Source organism: Engystomops pustulosus, chromosome 4, assembly GCF_040894005.1.
Source record: "Engystomops pustulosus chromosome 4, aEngPut4.maternal, whole genome shotgun sequence".
Lineage (NCBI taxonomy): Eukaryota > Metazoa > Chordata > Amphibia > Anura > Leptodactylidae > Engystomops > Engystomops pustulosus.
This window is the reverse complement of record NC_092414.1, coordinates 189379107-189397232: the sequence shown is the minus strand read 5'-3', so window position 1 is coordinate 189397232 and position 18126 is coordinate 189379107. Positions and strand designations below refer to the sequence as shown.

The following is an 18126-nucleotide window of genomic DNA, read 5'->3' as shown; positions in this document are numbered from 1 at the left end:
TTAACATGGAAGCCATGAAAACAACCCAAAATTCTGCCTGACACAGCTCGTTTGATAAGGGGACCATGTATGCTTACAGTTCATGCCAGTCGCTGCACTGGCTGCCAGTCTCCTTTCGAATACAGTTTAAAATAATAATAACCCTCATCCATAAAGCTCTGTATAATGCTGCACCCCCCTACCTCTCCTCTCTTATCTCAGTCTATCGCCCAACCCGTGCTCTTAGATCCGCCAGTGATCTTAGATTAACCTCTACCCTAGTGCGGACCTCCCACTCGCGTCTCCAAGACTTCTCTAGAGCTGCACCAATTCTATGGAATGCTCTGCCCTGGACTATCAGACTAATACCTAACCTCCAAAGTTTCAAACGTGCTCTTAAAACCCATTTCTTTAGGCAAGCCTATAACACTCATTAACTGCATGAAGTTTTAACTCTTCTACTAACCCGTCCTGTGTCGTCCTCCCATCTGTTATCCAGCAACCAACAGGCACCAGACTTCTCTGCAGTCCCATTCACCCTGGACCTGGTATATAAGATGACGGCTGAGTGGTTCAAGCGACAGCAATTCCATTTATTATATTTTGTTCTATTCCCTAAGAAGAATGGCTTGACCGTTAAATATTCTTTTACCTCGTGTTACCCCATCATCTTCATAAACCGTAAGCTCTGGCGAGCAGGGACCTCACTCCTGTTGTTCCATACAAATGTTGTGCTCTGTTACAATACATTTGTATTTGTTTCCTATGATTTGTAAAGCGCTACGGAATATGATGGCGCTATATAAATAAAGATTATTATTATTATTATTATGGAGGCAGTGAACTAGTAGTAGATTAAAGGTGCTGCAACTATGTTAGTTGGATCTTGGGATGGAGCTGGCGCTCTGCAGCCAGGCGAGCTTTTGCCAATCCAAGCCCCTGTCTCTAGGCTACTCCCCAAACAGCACTTCTAAGAACCTTTTGTATAAGATCAAGTGTAGTAGCGTTCTTATAAGTTTAGGATATGGCGGGTGAGGGGAATGTAAACAGATGCGCAAGAAGCGCTGAAATAATATCCCTAAATGGTAAAAGTTTGCAAGTATATTTTGTGGATTACACAGCAGGGTGGCGACAAAGTTAACAACTTTGATGTGGAATGCCCTGTAATAGCTCTTGGGCGGTGTGCCTTTTATCGCCTAGGCTCAGCAGTTTCAGCACCGCCTGCTGTCGCTTAGCGACGGCACTGCTGCTGTGCCTAGAGCTACCGACTGATGGCGCCATGCCCACGGATGGTAATTCGGAGGAGGAGGAGGTGGAGGAGGGGTGGGAGGAGGTATAGTAGGCCTTTGAGACCTGGACCGAGGTAGGCCCCGCAATTCTCTGCGTCGGCAGTATATGACCAGCCCCAGGGTCAGACTCGGTCCCAGCCTGCACCAAGTTAAGTGTAGTAGCGTTCTTATAAGTTTGGGATATGGCGGGTGAGGGGAATGTAAACAGATGCGCAAGAAGCGCATGATGCGCATGGAGCTGGCGCTCCGCTGCCAGGTGAGCTTTCGCCAATTCAAGCCCCTGTCTCTAGGCTACTCCCCAAACAGCACTTCTAAGAACCTTTTGTATAAGATCAAGTGTAGTAGCGTTCTTATAAGTTTAGGATATGCCGGGTGAGGGGAATGTAAACAGATGCGCAAGAAGCGCATGATGCGCATGGAGCTGGCGCTCCGCTGCCAGGCGAGCTTTCGCCAATTCAAGCCCCTGTCTCTAGGCTACTCCCCAAACAGCACTTCTAAGAACCTTTTGTATAAGATCAAGTGTAGTAGCGTTCTTATAAGTTTAGGATATGCCGGGTGAGGGGAATGTAAACAGATGCGCAAGAAGCGCATGATGCGCATGGAGCTGGCGCTCCGCTGCCAGGCGAGCTTTCGCCAATTCAAGCCCCTGTCTCTAGGCTACTCCCCAAACAGCACTTCTAAGAACCTTTTGTATAAGATCAAGTGTAGTAGCGTTCTTATAAGTTTAGGATATGCCGGGTGAGGGGAATGTAAACAGATGCGCAAGAAGCGCATGATGCGCATGGAGCTGGCGCTCCGCTGCCAGGCGAGCTTTCGCCAATTCAAGCCCCTGTCTCTAGGCTACTCCCCAAACAGCACTTCTAAGAACCTTTTGTATAAGATCAAGTGTAGTAGCGTTCTTATAAGTTTAGGATATGCCGGGTGAGGGGAATGTAAACAGATGCGCAAGAAGCGCATGATGCGCATGGAGCTGGCGCTCCGCTGCCAGGCGAGCTTTCGCCAATTCAAGCCCCTGTCTCTAGGCTACTCCCCAAACAGCACTTCTAAGAACCTTTTGTATAAGATCAAGTGTAGTAGCGTTCTTATAAGTTTAGGATATGCCGGGTGAGGGGAATGTAAACAGATGCGCAAGAAGCGCTGAAATAATATCCCTAAATGGTAAAAGTTTGCCAGTATATTTTGTGGATAACACAGCAGGGTGGCGACAAAGTTAACAACTTTGATGTGGAATCCATGAAAACAACCCAAATTTCAGCCTGACACACCTCGTTTGATAAAGGGACGATGTATGGAGGCAGCTATATGGACGACTTTTGGAGGTAGCAATGGAGACAACGTGTGGAGGCTGCTATGGAGACAATTTAATTTGGATAGTGCCTGTATGTGGCAGTCCCAAACATTTTTCAAACCAGAGGAGCAGGTAGGTGGCCCTCCAGTAAAATGGAATAGATTGAGTGCCTGTATGTGGCAGTCCCAAAAATGTTTCAAACCAGAGGAGCAGGTAGGTGGCCCTGCAGTAAAATGGAATAGATTGAGTGCCTGTATGTGGCAGTCCCAAAAATTTTTCAAACCAGAGGAGCAGGTAGGTGGCCCTCCAGTAAAATGGAATAGATTGAGTGCCTGTATGTGGCAGTCCCAAAAATGTTTCAAACCAGAGGAGCAGGTAGGTGGCCCTGCAGTAAAATGGAATAGATTGAGTGCCTGTATGTGGCAGTCCCAAAAATGTTTCAAACCAGAGGAGCAGGTAGGTGGCCCTGCAGTAAAATGGAATAGATTGAGTGCCTGTATGTGGCAGTCCCAAAAATTTTTCAAACCAGAGGAGCAGGTAGGTGGCCCTCCAGTAAAATGGAATAGATTGAGTGCCTGTATGTGGCAGTCCCAAAAATGTTTCAAACCAGAGGAGCAGGTAGGTGGCCCTGCAGTAAAATGGAATAGATTGAGTGCCTGTATGTGGCACTCACAAAAATTGTTTCAAACAGAGGACCGGGTAGGTGGCCCTCCAGAAAAATTAAATGCATGAAGTACTATAGCAAGAGCCAGTGGGCCCTGTCAAAAAATAGCCATTTTCCTCTGCTTTACTGTACAAAGAGGAGGAGAAGGAGGAAAATGAGGAGGAGGAGGAGTGGATCAATTATTCAGGTTGAGCTTCCTTCACCTGGTGGAGATTGGAAATTCTGAGAAATCCAGCCTTTATTCATTTTAATAAGCGTCAGCCTGTCAGCGCTGTCAGTCGACAGGCGTGTACGCTTATCGGTGATGATGCCACCAGCTGCACTGAAAACCCGCTCGGACAAGACGCTAGCGGCAGGGCAGGCAAGAACCTCCAAGGCGTACAGCGCCAGTTCGTGCCACATGTCCAGCTTTGAAACCCAGTAGTTGTAGGGAGCTGTGTGATCATTTAGGACGATGGTATGGTCAGCTACGTACTCCCTCACCATCTTTCTGTAAAGATCAGCCCTACTCTGCCGAGACTGGGGACAGGTGACAGTGTCTTGCTGGGGTGACATAAAGCTGGCAAAAGCCTTGTAAAGCGTACCCTTGCCAGTGCTGGACAAGCTGCCTGCTCGCCTACTCTCCCTCGCTACTTGTCCCGCAGAACTACGCACTCTGCCGCTAGCGCTGTCAGAAGGGAAATACTGTTTCAGCTTGTGCACCAGGGCCTGCTGGTATTCATGCATTCTCACACTCCTTTCCTCTGCAGGGATGAGAGTGGAAAGATTTTGCTTGTACCGTGGGTCCAGGAGAGTGAACACCCAGTAATCGGTGCTGGAATAAATTCTTTGAACGCGAGGGTCACGGGATAGGCAGCCTAGCATGAAATCTGCCATATGCGCCAGAGTACCAACGCGTAAGAATTCACTCCCCTCACTGGCCTGACTGTCCATTTCCTCCTCCTCCAACTCCTCCAACTCCTCTTCTTCTGTCCATACACGCTGAACAGTAAAGGACTCAACAATGGTCCCCTCTTGTGTCTCACCAACATTCTCCTCCTCTTCCTCCTCATCCTCCTCCACCTCCACCTCCTCCGATATGCGCTAAGAAACAGACCTGAGGGTGCTTTGGCTATCAACAAGGGAATATTCTTCCCCTGTCTCTTGTGACGAGCGCAAAGCTTCCGACTTCATGCTGACCAGAGAGTTTTTCAACAGGCCAAGCAGCGGGATGGTGAGGCTGATGATGGCGGCATCGCCACTGACCATCTGTGTTGACTCCTCAAAGTTACTCAGCACCTGACAGATATCAGACATCCACGTCCACTCCTCATTGTAGACTTGAGGAAGCTGACTGACCTGACTACCAGTTCTGGTGGAAGTTGACATCTGGCAGTCTACAATCGCTCTGCGCTGCTGGTAAACTCTGGATAACATGGTCAGTGTTGAATTCCACCTCGTGGGCACGTCGCACAACAGTCGGTGAGCGGGCAGTTGGAGGCGGCGCTGCGCTGCCCTGAGAGTGGCAGCATCTGGGCTGGACTTCCTGAAATGCGCACAGATGCGGCGCACCTTCGTGAGCAAATCAGACAGATTGGGGTATGTCTTGAGGAAACGCTGAACTATCAGATTTAACACATGGGCCAGGCATGGCACATGTGTCAGTCTGCCGAGTTGCAGAGCCGCCACCAGGTTACGGCCGTTGTCACACACAACCATTCCCGGCTTGAGGTTCAGCGGTGCCAGCCACAGATCAGTCTGCGCCGTGATGCCCTGTAATAGCTCTTGGGCGGTGTGCCTTTTGTCGCCTAGGCTCAGCAGTTTGAGCACCGCCTGCTGTCGCTTAGCGACGGCACTGCTGCTGTGCCTAGAGCTACCGACTGATGGCGCCGTGCCCACGGATGGTAGTTCGGAGGAGGAGGTGGAGGAGGGGTGGGAGGAGGAGGAGGCATAGTAGGCCTGAAACACCTGGACCGAGGTAGGCCCCGCAATCCTCGGCGTCGGCAGTATATGAGCAGCCCCAGTGTCAGACTCGGTCCCAGCCTCCACCAAGTTAACCCAATGTGCCGTCAGCGATATATAGTGGCCCTGCCCGGCAGCACTCGTCCACGTGTCCGTGGTCAGGTGGACCTTGTCAGAAACGGCGTTGGTCAGGGCACGGATGATGTTGTCTGACACGTGCTGGTGCAGGGCTGGGACGGCACATCGGGAAAAGTAGTGGCGGCTGGGGACCGAATACCGAGGGGCGGCCGCCGCCATGAGGTTGCGAAAGGCCTCGGTCTCTACTAGCCTATAGGGCAGCATCTCCAGGCTAAGCAATCTGGAGATGTGCACATTAAGGGCTTGGGCGTGCGGGTGGGTTGCACTATATTTGCGTTTCCGCTCCAGCGTCTGGGGTATGGAGAGCTGAACGCTGGTGGATGCTGTGGAGGATCGTGGAGGCGACGATGGGGTTTTTGTGGCAGGGTCCTGGGCAGGGGGCTGACTAGCAGCTGACACAGGGGAAGGAGCAGTGGTGTGCACGGCCGGAGGTGAACGGGCTTGTTGCCACTGAGTGGGGTGTTTAGCATTCATATGCCTGCGCATACTGGTGGTAGTTAAGCTAGTAGTGGTGGAACCCCTGCTGAGCCTGGTTTGGCAAATGTTGCACACCACAGTCCGTCGGTCATCCGGTGTTTCCTTAAAGAACCTCCAGACTTCTGAAGATCTAGCCCTCGCCGCAGGAGCCCTCGCCACGGGAGCTTCACTAGTTGACACATTTGGCGCTGATGCACCAGCTCTGGCCCTGCCTCTCCGTCTGGCCCCACCACTGCCTCTTCCAACCTGTTCTGGTCGAGGACTCTCCTCCGTCTCAGAAGCACTGTGTTCACCCGGCCTCTCAACCCAGCTTGGGTCTGTCACCTCATCATCCTCCGATCCCTCAGTCTGCTCCCCCCTCGGACTTCCTGCCCTGACAACAACTTCCCCACTGTCTGACAACCGTGTCTCCTCATCGTCGGACACCTCTTTACACACTTCCACTACGTCAAGAAGGTCATCATCACCCACAGACTGTGACTGTTGGAAAACCTGGGCATCGGAAAATTGCTCAGCAGCAACCGGACAAGTGGTTTGTGACTGTGGGAAGGGTCCAGAAAACAGTTCCTCAGAGTATGCCGGTTCAAATGCCAAATTTTCCTGGGAGGGGGCAGACTGGGGGGGAGGAGGCTGAGGTGCAGGAGCTGGAGGAGTGGCGATTTCGGTGACATGGGTGGACTGCGTGGAAGACTGACTGGTGGTGGACAAATTGCTCGAAGCATTGTCAGCAATCCACGACATCACCTGTTCGCACTGTTCTGGCCTCAACAGTGCTCTACCACGAGTCCCAGTAACTTCAGACATGAACCTAGGGAGTGTAGCTCTGCGGCGTTCCCCTGCTCCCTCATCAGCAGGTGGTGTCTCACCCCGCCCAGGACCACGGCCTCTGACCCCTGCAGTAGTTGGACGCCCACGTCCCCGCCCTCGTCCTCTACCCCTAGCCCTCGGGTTAAACATTTTTAAAATGAGAGTTATAACTTTATTTTTTTTTTTACTTTTTTTTGTTTTTTTTTGTGTTTTTTTTTTTTTTTTGTGTTTTTTGTTTTTTTTTGAGTTTTTAAAACCAAACAATGCTATCCTATTGCTATGGCTATTTTCTAGCCAAGTATCAAAGCACACTACTATGCCAGATGAGATGACACTGAGTTAGTGCCTAATTGAAATCCAACCCCTACTAAATTTTCCCACTTCGGTCTTTGCTATGGATATGTGCGTCACTAAGCGCAGAACACAGCGGTCGCAAGTCTCACTACAAATTGCTCAGAATTGGCTAGTACATGCACTGCAGAAAGTACAGCCACCAGCAGATCAACCAGAAATCAAATATATAGAACGCTACTGTATGCGTAAGTAAGCTCTTTGTATTCTCCTATGGCTATTTTCTAGCCAAGTATCAAAGCACACTACTATGCCAGATGAGATGACACTGAGTTAGTGCCTAATTGAAATCCAACCCCTACTAAATTTTCCCACTTCGGTCTTTGCTATGGATATGTGCGTCACTAAGCGCAGAACACAGCGGTCGCAAGTCTCACTACAAATTGCTCAGAATTGGCTAGTACATGCACTGCAGAAAGTACAGCCACCAGCAGATCAACCAGAAATCAAATATATAGAACGCTACTGTATGCGTAAGTAAGCTCTTTGTATTCTCCTATGGCTATTTTCTAGCCAAGTATCAAAGCACACTACTATGCCAGATGAGATGACACTGAGTTAGTGCCTAATTGAAATCCAACCCCTACTAAATTTTCCCACTTCGGTCTTTGCTATGGATATGTGCGTCACTAAGCGCAGAACACAGCGGTCGCAAGTCTCACTACAAATTGCTCAGAATTGGCTAGTACATGCACTGCAGAAAGTACAGCCACCAGCAGATCAACCAGAAATCAAATATATAGAACGCTACTGTATGCGTAAGTAAGCTCTTTGTATTCTCCTATGGCTATTTTCTAGCCAAGTATCAAAGCACACTACTATGCCAGATGAGATGACACTGAGTTAGTGCCTAATTGAAATCCAACCCCTACTAAATTTTCCCACTTCGGTCTTTGCTATGGATATGTGCGTCACTAAGCGCAGAACACAGCGGTCGCAAGTCTCACTACAAATTGCTCAGAATTGGCTAGTACATGCACTGCAGAAAGTAAAGCCACCAGCAGATCAACCAGAAATCAAATATATAGAACGCTACTGTATGCGTAAGTAAGCTCTTTGTATTCTCCTATGGCTATTTTCTAGCCAAGTATCAAAGCACACTACTATGCCAGATGAGATGACACTGAGTTAGTGCCTAATTGAAATCCAACCCCTACTAAATTTTCCCACTTCGGTCTTTGCTATGGATATGTGCGTCACTAAGCGCAGAACACAGCGGTCGCAAGTCTCACTACAAATTGCTCAGAATTGGCTAGTACATGCACTGCAGAAAGTACAGCCACCAGCAGATCAACCAGAAATCAAATATATAGAACGCTACTGTATGCGTAAGTAAGCTCTTTGTATTCTCCTATGGCTATTTTCTAGCCAAGTATCAAAGCACACTACTATGCCAGATGAGATGACACTGAGTTAGTGCCTAATTGAAATCCAACCCCTACTAAATTTTCCCACTTCGGTCTTTGCTATGGATATGTGCGTCACTAAGCGCAGAACACAGCGGTCGCAAGTCTCACTACAAATTGCTCAGAATTGGCTAGTACATGCACTGCAGAAAGTACAGCCACCAGCAGATCAACCAGAAATCAAATATATAGAACGCTACTGTATGCGTAAGTAAGCTCTTTGTATTCTCCTATGGCTATTTTCTAGCCAAGTATCAAAGCACACTACTATGCCAGATGAGATGACACTGAGTTAGTGCCTAATTGAAATCCAACCCCTACTAAATTTTCCCACTTCGGTCTTTGCTATGGATATGTGCGTCACTAAGCGCAGAACACAGCGGTCGCAAGTCTCACTACAAATTGCTCAGAATTGGCTAGTACATGCACTGCAGAAAGTACAGCCACCAGCAGATCAACCAGAAATCAAATATATAGAACGCTACTGTATGCGTAAGTAAGCTCTTTGTATTCTCCTATGGCTATTTTCTAGCCAAGTATCAAAGCACACTACTATGCCAGATGAGATGACACTGAGTTAGTGCCTAATTGAAATCCAACCCCTACTAAATTTTCCCACTTCGGTCTTTGCTATGGATATGTGTGCCACTAAGAGCTAAACACAACGGTAGCAAGTCCCCCTGCTAATTCCTCACAAAATGGTACTAGATGCAAATTAAAATAAAAAAAGTAGAACGTTATTGTAGCCCTAAGAAGGGCTGTTGGGTTCTTTGAGAATCACTCCTGCCTAACAGTAAGCTAATAGAACACCCTAACGCTTTCCCTGACCAGCAGCAGCTCTCTCCCTAGCGGCATCCAGACACAGAATGATCCGAGCAGCGCGGGCAGCGGCTAGTCTATCCCAGGGTCACCTGATCTGGCCAGCCAACCACTGCTATCGACGTGTAAGGGTACCACGTCATGCTGGGTGGAGTGCAGAGTCTCCTGGCTTGTGATTGGCTCTGTTTCTGGCCGCCAAAAAGCAAAACGGCGGGAGCTGCCATTTTCTCGAGCGGGCGAAGTATTCGTCCGAGCAACGAGCAGTTTCGAGTACCCTAATGCTCGACCGAGCATCAAGCTCGGACGAGCATGTTCGCTCATCTCTAATAGCGACTTTTGATTTAATAAAACACGATGATATTCTTCTGTTAATTGGTACACATTTAGAGTTCAAAATTCTTAGTAAACGTATAACACCATGAGAACATTTGGAATTTCAGTTTCAACAAAAAACCTGCTAGCAAAGTAGAGAGTATGACTTCATTTTATAAAAAAAATGGAAATGCATGACTTGAAGTATAATACTATAAGAGCCTCCTAACTTCAAACATTCCCATAGTTTACTGGTTTCGGAAACAGACGCAAAAAAGGCAAGCTTCCAGACACCAAGCAGAGCTCCAGTGGCGCAATCGGTCAGCGCGCGGTACTTATAAAGCAGTAACTGTTGAGCAATGCCGAGGTTGTGTGTTCGAGCCTCACCTGGAGCATTGTTTTCCTCTTTTCATCCATTTTTGTCAATTGCCAAAGAAAGTCTCTCATGGTTCACCATCGCATCAAAACATGATCATTGGGGAAACGTGCCTAGTTCTTTTGCTTTCATGTCTTCTGGCTTATGCACCAATGTTTTTCAGATAGTTTGCAGTTTGCAAACAAGAACATTTCTTAGAAATCAAATTGTAGTAACTGATTTGTTTGGAAAAGAAAAAAAAACTAAGTGCTCAGCTATATCTCGTTCAGCCCCAGTGGCCTAATGGATAAGGCACTGGCCTCCTAAGCCAGGGATTGTGGGTTCGAGTCCCATCTGGGGTGTTTGAGGCTGTTGATTACCAAAGCACACACACATGCTCTATTTTACTTCCAGATTTAAAGTGCTCAACCGTCTTCTTCATTTCTTAATGGTCCCATATGCTTGTTCAAAAGATCTTGGGAATTCTGATAGCACATTAAACATACAATGAAAACTTTAAGTCCCAAGAATCGCCATGCATTTCCACTGCTTTGAAAGTGTCAGTTATTTCCGTTATACAATCAAATCAAAATACACTCATTTACTATTCATTTATGCCGCAACACAAACACATTCACAGTGAACAACAATCCAGATACAGAAAAGTTTTCAACTGAATGATTAGCAAGCATAGCGACTTTTGATTTAATAAAACACGATGATATTCTTCTGTTAATTGGTACACATTTAGAGTTCAAAATTCTTAGTAAACGTATAACACCATGAGAACATTTGGAATTTCAGTTTCAACAAAAAACCTGCTAGCAAAGTAGAGAGTATGACTTCATTTTATAAAAAAAATGGAAATGCATGACTTGAAGTATAATACTATAAGAGCCTCCTAACTTCAAACATTCCCATAGTTTACTGGTTTCGGAAACAGACGCAAAAAAGGCAAGCTTCCAGACACCAAGCAGAGCTCCAGTGGCGCAATCGGTCAGCGCGCGGTACTTATAAAGCAGTAACTGTTGAGCAATGCCAAGGTTGTGAGTTCAAGCCTCACCTGGAGCATTGTTTTCCTCTTTTCATCCATTTTTGTCAATTGCCAAAGAAAGTCTCTCATGGTTCACCATCGCATCAAAACATGATCATTGGGGAAACGTGCCTAGTTCTTTTGCTTTCATGTCTTCTGGCTTCTGCACCCATGTTTTTCAGATAGTTTGCAGTTTGCAAACAAGAACATTTCTTAGAAATCAAATTGTAGTAACTGATTTGTTTGAAAAAGAAAAAAAAACTAAGTGCTCAGCCATATCTCGTTCAGCCCCAGTGGCCTAATGGATAAGGCACTGGCCTCCTAAGCCAGGGATTGTGGGTTCGAGTCCCATCTGGGGTGTTTGAGGCTGTTGATTACCAAAGCGCACACACATGCTCTATTTTACTTCCAGATTTAAAGTGCTCAACCATCTTCTTCATTTCTTAATGGTCCCATATGCTTGTTCAAAAGATCTTGGGAATTCTGATAGCACATTAAACATACAATGACAACTTTAAGTCCCAAGAATCGCCATGCATTTCCACTGCTTTGAAAGGGTCAGTCATTTCCGTTATACAGTCAAATCAAAATACACTCATTTACTATTCATTTATGCCGCAACACAAACACATTCACAGTGAACAACAATCCAGATACAGAAAAGTTTTCAACTGAATGATTAGCAAGCATAGCGATTTTTGATTTAATAAAATACGATGATATTCTTATGTTAATTGGTACACATTTAGAGTTCAAAATTCTTAGTAAACGTATAACACCATGAGAACATTTGGAATTTCAGTTTCAACAAAAAACCTGCTAGCAAAGTAGAGAGTATGACTTCATTTTATAAAAAAAATGGAAATGCATGACTTGAAGTATAATACTATAAGAGCCTCCTAACTTCAAAAATTCCCATAGTTTACTGGTTTCGGAAACAGACGCAAAAAAGGCAAGCTTCCAGACACCAAGCAGAGCTCCAGTGGCGCAATCGGTCAGCGCGCTGTACTTATAAAGCAGTAACTGTTGAGCAATGCCGAGGTTGTGAGTTCAAGCCTCACCTGGAGCATTGTTTTCCTCTTTTCATCCATTTTTGTCAATTGCCAAAGAAAGTCTCTCATGGTTCACCATCGCATCAAAACATGATCATTGGGGAAACGTGCCTAGTTCTTTTGCTTTCATGTCTTCTGGCTTCTGCACCCATGTTTTTCAGATAGTTTGCAGTTTGCAAACAAGAACATTTCTTAGAAATCAAATTGTAGTAACTGATTTGTTTGAAAAAGAAAAAAAAACTAAGTGCTCAGCTATATCTCGTTCAGCCCCAGTGGCCTAATGGATAAGGCACTGGCCTCCTAAGCCAGGGATTGTGGGTTCGAGTCCCATCTGGGGTGTTTGAGGCTGTTGATTACCAAAGCACACACACATGCTCTATTTTACTTCCAGATTTAAAGTGCTCAACCGTCTTCTTCATTTCTTAATGGTCCCATATGCTTGTTCAAAAGATCTTGGGAATTCTGATAGCACATTAAACATGCAATGACAACTTTAAGTCCCAAGAATCGCCATGCATTTCCACTGCTTTGAAAGGGTCAGTCATTTCCGTTATACAGTCAAATCAAAATACACTCATTTACTATTCATTTATGCCGCAACACAAACACATTCACAGTGAACAACAATCCAGATACAGAAAAGTTTTCAACTGAATGATTAGCAAGCATAGCGACTTTTGATTTAATAAAACACGATGATATTCTTCTGTTAATTGGTACACATTTAGAGTTCAAAATTCTTAGTAAACGTATAACACCATGAGAACATTTGGAATTTCAGTTTCAACAAAAAACCTGCTAGCAAAGTAGAGAGCATGACTTCATTTTATAAAAAAAATGGAAATGCATGACTTGAAGTATAATACTATAAGAGCCTCCTAACTTCAAACATTCCCATAGTTTACTGGTTTCGGAAACAGACGCAAAAAAGGCAAGCTTCCAGACACCAAGCAGAGCTCCAGTGGCGCAATCGGTCAGCGCGCGGTACTTATAAAGCAGTAACTGTTGAGCAATGCCGAGGTTGTGAGTTCGAGCCTCACATGGAGCATTGTTTTCCTCTTTTCATCCATTTTTGTCAATTGCCAAAGAAAGTCTCTCATGGTTCACCATCGCATCAAAACATGATCATTGGGGAAACGTGCCTAGTTCTTTTGCTTTCATGTCTTCTGGCTTCTGCACCCATGTTTTTCAGATAGTTTGCAGTTTGCAAACAAGAACATTTCTTAGAAATCAAATTGTAGTAACTGATTTGTTTGGAAAAGAAAAAAAAACTAAGTGCTCAGCTATAGCTCGTTCAGCCCCAGTGGCCTAATGGATAAGGCACTGGCCTCCTAAGCCAGGGATTGTGGGTTCGAGTCCCATCTGGGGTGTTTGAGGCTGTTGATTACCAAAGCACACACACATGCTCTATTTTACTTCCAGATTTAAAGTGCTCAACCATCTTCTTCATTTCTTAATGGTCCCATATGCTTGTTCAAAAGATCTTGGGAATTCTGATAGCACATTAAACATACAATGACAACTTTAAGTCCCAAGAATCGCCATGCATTTCCACTGCTTTGAAAGGGTCAGTCATTTCCGTTATACAGTCAAATCAAAATACACTCATTTACTATTCATTTATGCCGCAACACAAACACATTCACAGTGAACAACAATCCAGATACAGAAAAGTTTTCAACTGAATGATTAGCAAGCATAGCGACTTTTGATTTAATAAAACACGATGATATTCTTCTGTTAATTGGTACACATTTAGAGTTCAAAATTCTTAGTAAACGTATAACACCATGAGAACATTTGGAATTTCAGTTTCAACAAAAAACCTGCTAGCAAAGTAGAGAGTATGACTTCATTTTATTAAAAAAATGGAAATGCATGACTTGAAGTATAATACTATAAGAGCCTCCTAACTTCAAACATTCCCATAGTTTACTGGTTTCGGAAACAGACGCAAAAAAGGCAAGCTTCGAGACACCAAGCAGAGCTCCAGTGGCGCAATCGGTCAGCGCGCGGTACTTATAAAGCAGTAACTGTTGAGCAATGCCGAGGTTGTGAGTTCGAGCCTCACCTGGAGCATTGTTTTCCTCTTTTCATCCATTTTTGTCAATTGCCAAAGAAAGTCTCTCATGGTTCACCATCGCATCAAAACATGATCATTGGGGAAACGTGCCTAGTTCTTTTGCTTTCATGTCTTCTGGCTTCTGCACCCATGTTTTTCAGATAGTTTGCAGTTTGCAAACAAGAACATTTCTTAGAAATCAAAGTGTAGTAACTGATTTGTTTGGAAAAGAAAAAAAAACTAAGTGCTCAGCTATATCTCGTTCAGCCCCAGTGGCCTAATGGATAAGGCACTGGCCTCCTAAGCCAGGGATTGTGGGTTCGAGTCCCATCTGGGGTGTTTGAGGCTGTTGATTACCAAAGCGCACACACATGCTCTATTTTACTTCCAGATTTAAAGTGCTCAACCATCTTCTTCATTTCTTAATGGTCCCATATGCTTGTTCAAAAGATCTTGGGAATTCTGATAGCACATTAAACATACAATGACAACTTTAAGTCCCAAGAATCGCCATGCATTTCCACTGCTTTGAAAGGGTCAGTCATTTCCGTTATACAGTCAAATCAAAATACACTCATTTACTATTCATTTATGCCGCAACACAAACACATTCACAGTGAACAACAATCCAGATACAGAAAAGTTTTCAACTGAATGATTAGCAAGCATAGCGACTTTTGATTTAATAAAACACGATGATATTCTTCTGTTAATTGGTACACATTTAGAGTTCAAAATTCTTAGTAAACGTATAACACCATGAGAACATTTGGAATTTCAGTTTCAACAAAAAACCTGCTAGCAAAGTAGAGAGTATGACTTCATTTTATTAAAAAAATGGAAATGCATGACTTGAAGTATAATTCTATAAGAGCCTCCTAACTTCAAACATTCCCATAGTTTACTGGTTTCGGAAACAGACGCAAAAAAGGCAAGCTTCGAGACACCAAGCAGAGCTCCAGTGGCACAATCGGTCAGCGCGCGGTACTTATAAAGCAGTAACTGTTGAGCAATGCCGAGGTTGTGAGTTCGAGCCTCACCTGGAGCATTGTTTTCCTCTTTTCATCCATTTTTGTCAATTGCCAAAGAAAGTCTCTCATGGTTCACCATCGCATCAAAACATGATCATTGGGGAAACGTGCCTAGTTCTTTTGCTTTCATGTCTTCTGGCTTCTGCACCCATGTTTTTCAGATAGTTTGCAGTTTGCAAACAAGAACATTTCTTAGAAATCAAAGTGTAGTAACTGATTTGTTTGGAAAAGAAAAAAAAACTAAGTGCTCAGCTATATCTCGTTCAGCCCCAGTGGCCTAATGGATAAGGCACTGGCCTCCAAAGCCAGGGATTGTGGGTTCGAGTCCCATCTGGGGTGTTTGAGGCTGTTGATTACCAAAGCACACACACATGCTCTATTTTACTTCCAGATTTAAAGTGCTCAACCGTCTTCTTCATTTCTTAATGGTCCCATATGCTTGTTCAAAAGATCTTGGGAATTCTGATAGCACATTAAACATGCAATGACAACTTTAAGTCCCAAGAATCGCCATGCATTTCCACTGCTTTGAAAGGGTCAGTCATTTCCGTTATACAGTCAAATCAAAATACACTCATTTACTATTCATTTATGCCGCAACACAAACACATTCACAGTGAACAACAATCCAGATACAGAAAAGTTTTCAACTGAATGATTAGCAAGCATAGCGACTTTTGATTTAATAAAACACGATGATATTCTTCTGTTAATTGGTACACATTTAGAGTTCAAAATTCTTAGTAAACGTATAACACCATGAGAACATTTGGAATTTCAGTTTCAACAAAAAACCTGCTAGCAAAGTAGAGAGCATGACTTCATTTTATAAAAAAAATGGAAATGCATGACTTGAAGTATAATACTATAAGAGCCTCCTAACTTCAAACATTCCCATAGTTTACTGGTTTCGGAAACAGACGCAAAAAAGGCAAGCTTCCAGACACCAAGCAGAGCTCCAGTGGCGCAATCGGTCAGCGCGCGGTACTTATAAAGCAGTAACTGTTGAGCAATGCCGAGGTTGTGAGTTCGAGCCTCACATGGAGCATTGTTTTCCTCTTTTCATCCATTTTTGTCAATTGCCAAAGAAAGTCTCTCATGGTTCACCATCGCATCAAAACATGATCATTGGGGAAACGTGCCTAGTTCTTTTGCTTTCATGTCTTCTGGCTTCTGCACCCATGTTTTTCAGATAGTTTGCAGTTTGCAAACAAGAACATTTCTTAGAAATCAAATTGTAGTAACTGATTTGTTTGGAAAAGAAAAAAAAACTAAGTGCTCAGCTATAGCTCGTTCAGCCCCAGTGGCCTAATGGATAAGGCACTGGCCTCCTAAGCCAGGGATTGTGGGTTCGAGTCCCATCTGGGGTGTTTGAGGCTGTTGATTACCAAAGCACACACACATGCTCTATTTTACTTCCAGATTTAAAGTGCTCAACCATCTTCTTCATTTCTTAATGGTCCCATATGCTTGTTCAAAAGATCTTGGGAATTCTGATAGCACATTAAACATACAATGACAACTTTAAGTCCCAAGAATCGCCATGCATTTCCACTGCTTTGAAAGGGTCAGTCATTTCCGTTATACAGTCAAATCAAAATACACTCATTTACTATTCATTTATGCCGCAACACAAACACATTCACAGTGAACAACAATCCAGATACAGAAAAGTTTTCAACTGAATGATTAGCAAGCATAGCGACTTTTGATTTAATAAAACACGATGATATTCTTCTGTTAATTGGTACACATTTAGAGTTCAAAATTCTTAGTAAACGTATAACACCATGAGAACATTTGGAATTTCAGTTTCAACAAAAAACCTGCTAGCAAAGTAGAGAGTATGACTTCATTTTATTAAAAAAATGGAAATGCATGACTTGAAGTATAATACTATAAGAGCCTCCTAACTTCAAACATTCCCATAGTTTACTGGTTTCGGAAACAGACGCAAAAAAGGCAAGCTTCGAGACACCAAGCAGAGCTCCAGTGGCGCAATCGGTCAGCGCGCGGTACTTATAAAGCAGTAACTGTTGAGCAATGCCGAGGTTGTGAGTTCGAGCCTCACCTGGAGCATTGTTTTCCTCTTTTCATCCATTTTTGTCAATTGCCAAAGAAAGTCTCTCATGGTTCACCATCGCATCAAAACATGATCATTGGGGAAACGTGCCTAGTTCTTTTGCTTTCATGTCTTCTGGCTTCTGCACCCATGTTTTTCAGATAGTTTGCAGTTTGCAAACAAGAACATTTCTTAGAAATCAAAGTGTAGTAACTGATTTGTTTGGAAAAGAAAAAAAAACTAAGTGCTCAGCTATATCTCGTTCAGCCCCAGTGGCCTAATGGATAAGGCACTGGCCTCCTAAGCCAGGGATTGTGGGTTCGAGTCCCATCTGGGGTGTTTGAGGCTGTTGATTACCAAAGCGCACACACATGCTCTATTTTACTTCCAGATTTAAAGTGCTCAACCATCTTCTTCATTTCTTAATGGTCCCATATGCTTGTTCAAAAGATCTTGGGAATTCTGATAGCACATTAAACATACAATGACAACTTTAAGTCCCAAGAATCGCCATGCATTTCCACTGCTTTGAAAGGGTCAGTCATTTCCGTTATACAGTCAAATCAAAATACACTCATTTACTATTCATTTATGCCGCAACACAAACACATTCACAGTGAACAACAATCCAGATACAGAAAAGTTTTCAACTGAATGATTAGCAAGCATAGCGACTTTTGATTTAATAAAACACGATGATATTCTTCTGTTAATTGGTACACATTTAGAGTTCAAAATTCTTAGTAAACGTATAACACCATGAGAACATTTGGAATTTCAGTTTCAACAAAAAACCTGCTAGCAAAGTAGAGAGTATGACTTCATTTTATTAAAAAAATGGAAATGCATGACTTGAAGTATAATTCTATAAGAGCCTCCTAACTTCAAACATTCCCATAGTTTACTGGTTTCGGAAACAGACGCAAAAAAGGCAAGCTTCGAGACACCAAGCAGAGCTCCAGTGGCACAATCGGTCAGCGCGCGGTACTTATAAAGCAGTAACTGTTGAGCAATGCCGAGGTTGTGAGTTCGAGCCTCACCTGGAGCATTGTTTTCCTCT

The 18126-nt window shown here is 44.1% G+C and overlaps 13 non-coding genes across 13 annotated transcripts; all 13 read left to right on the top strand.

The window, feature by feature from the left end:
- Positions 1-10115: 10115 nt before the first annotated feature.
- Positions 10116-10188, top strand: TRNAR-CCU (transfer RNA arginine (anticodon CCU)). The gene has a single exon. It is a non-coding gene; the product is annotated as a tRNA-Arg (tRNA).
- Positions 10189-11146: 958 nt separating this feature from the next.
- On the top strand, positions 11147-11219 carry TRNAR-CCU (transfer RNA arginine (anticodon CCU)). Its single transcript has one exon. It is a non-coding gene; the product is annotated as a tRNA-Arg (tRNA).
- A 616-nt stretch (positions 11220-11835) lies between these two features.
- Positions 11836-11928, top strand: TRNAI-UAU (transfer RNA isoleucine (anticodon UAU)). The gene is given in 2 exon segments: positions 11836-11873; positions 11893-11928. It is a non-coding gene; the product is annotated as a tRNA-Ile (tRNA).
- Positions 11929-12177: 249 nt separating this feature from the next.
- TRNAR-CCU (transfer RNA arginine (anticodon CCU)) lies at positions 12178-12250 on the top strand. The gene has a single exon. It is a non-coding gene; the product is annotated as a tRNA-Arg (tRNA).
- Positions 12251-13208: 958 nt separating this feature from the next.
- Positions 13209-13281, top strand: TRNAR-CCU (transfer RNA arginine (anticodon CCU)). Its single transcript has one exon. It is a non-coding gene; the product is annotated as a tRNA-Arg (tRNA).
- Positions 13282-13897: 616 nt separating this feature from the next.
- Positions 13898-13990, top strand: TRNAI-UAU (transfer RNA isoleucine (anticodon UAU)). Its single transcript is given in 2 exon segments — positions 13898-13935; positions 13955-13990. It is a non-coding gene; the product is annotated as a tRNA-Ile (tRNA).
- A 249-nt stretch (positions 13991-14239) lies between these two features.
- On the top strand, positions 14240-14312 carry TRNAR-CCU (transfer RNA arginine (anticodon CCU)). Its single transcript has one exon. It is a non-coding gene; the product is annotated as a tRNA-Arg (tRNA).
- A 616-nt stretch (positions 14313-14928) lies between these two features.
- TRNAI-UAU (transfer RNA isoleucine (anticodon UAU)) lies at positions 14929-15021 on the top strand. The gene is given in 2 exon segments: positions 14929-14966; positions 14986-15021. It is a non-coding gene; the product is annotated as a tRNA-Ile (tRNA).
- A 249-nt stretch (positions 15022-15270) lies between these two features.
- On the top strand, positions 15271-15343 carry TRNAW-CCA (transfer RNA tryptophan (anticodon CCA)). Its single transcript has one exon. It is a non-coding gene; the product is annotated as a tRNA-Trp (tRNA).
- Positions 15344-16301: 958 nt separating this feature from the next.
- On the top strand, positions 16302-16374 carry TRNAR-CCU (transfer RNA arginine (anticodon CCU)). The gene has a single exon. It is a non-coding gene; the product is annotated as a tRNA-Arg (tRNA).
- A 616-nt stretch (positions 16375-16990) lies between these two features.
- On the top strand, positions 16991-17083 carry TRNAI-UAU (transfer RNA isoleucine (anticodon UAU)). The gene is given in 2 exon segments: positions 16991-17028; positions 17048-17083. It is a non-coding gene; the product is annotated as a tRNA-Ile (tRNA).
- A 249-nt stretch (positions 17084-17332) lies between these two features.
- On the top strand, positions 17333-17405 carry TRNAR-CCU (transfer RNA arginine (anticodon CCU)). Its single transcript has one exon. It is a non-coding gene; the product is annotated as a tRNA-Arg (tRNA).
- A 616-nt stretch (positions 17406-18021) lies between these two features.
- On the top strand, positions 18022-18114 carry TRNAI-UAU (transfer RNA isoleucine (anticodon UAU)). Its single transcript is given in 2 exon segments — positions 18022-18059; positions 18079-18114. It is a non-coding gene; the product is annotated as a tRNA-Ile (tRNA).
- Positions 18115-18126: the final 12 nt, after the last annotated feature.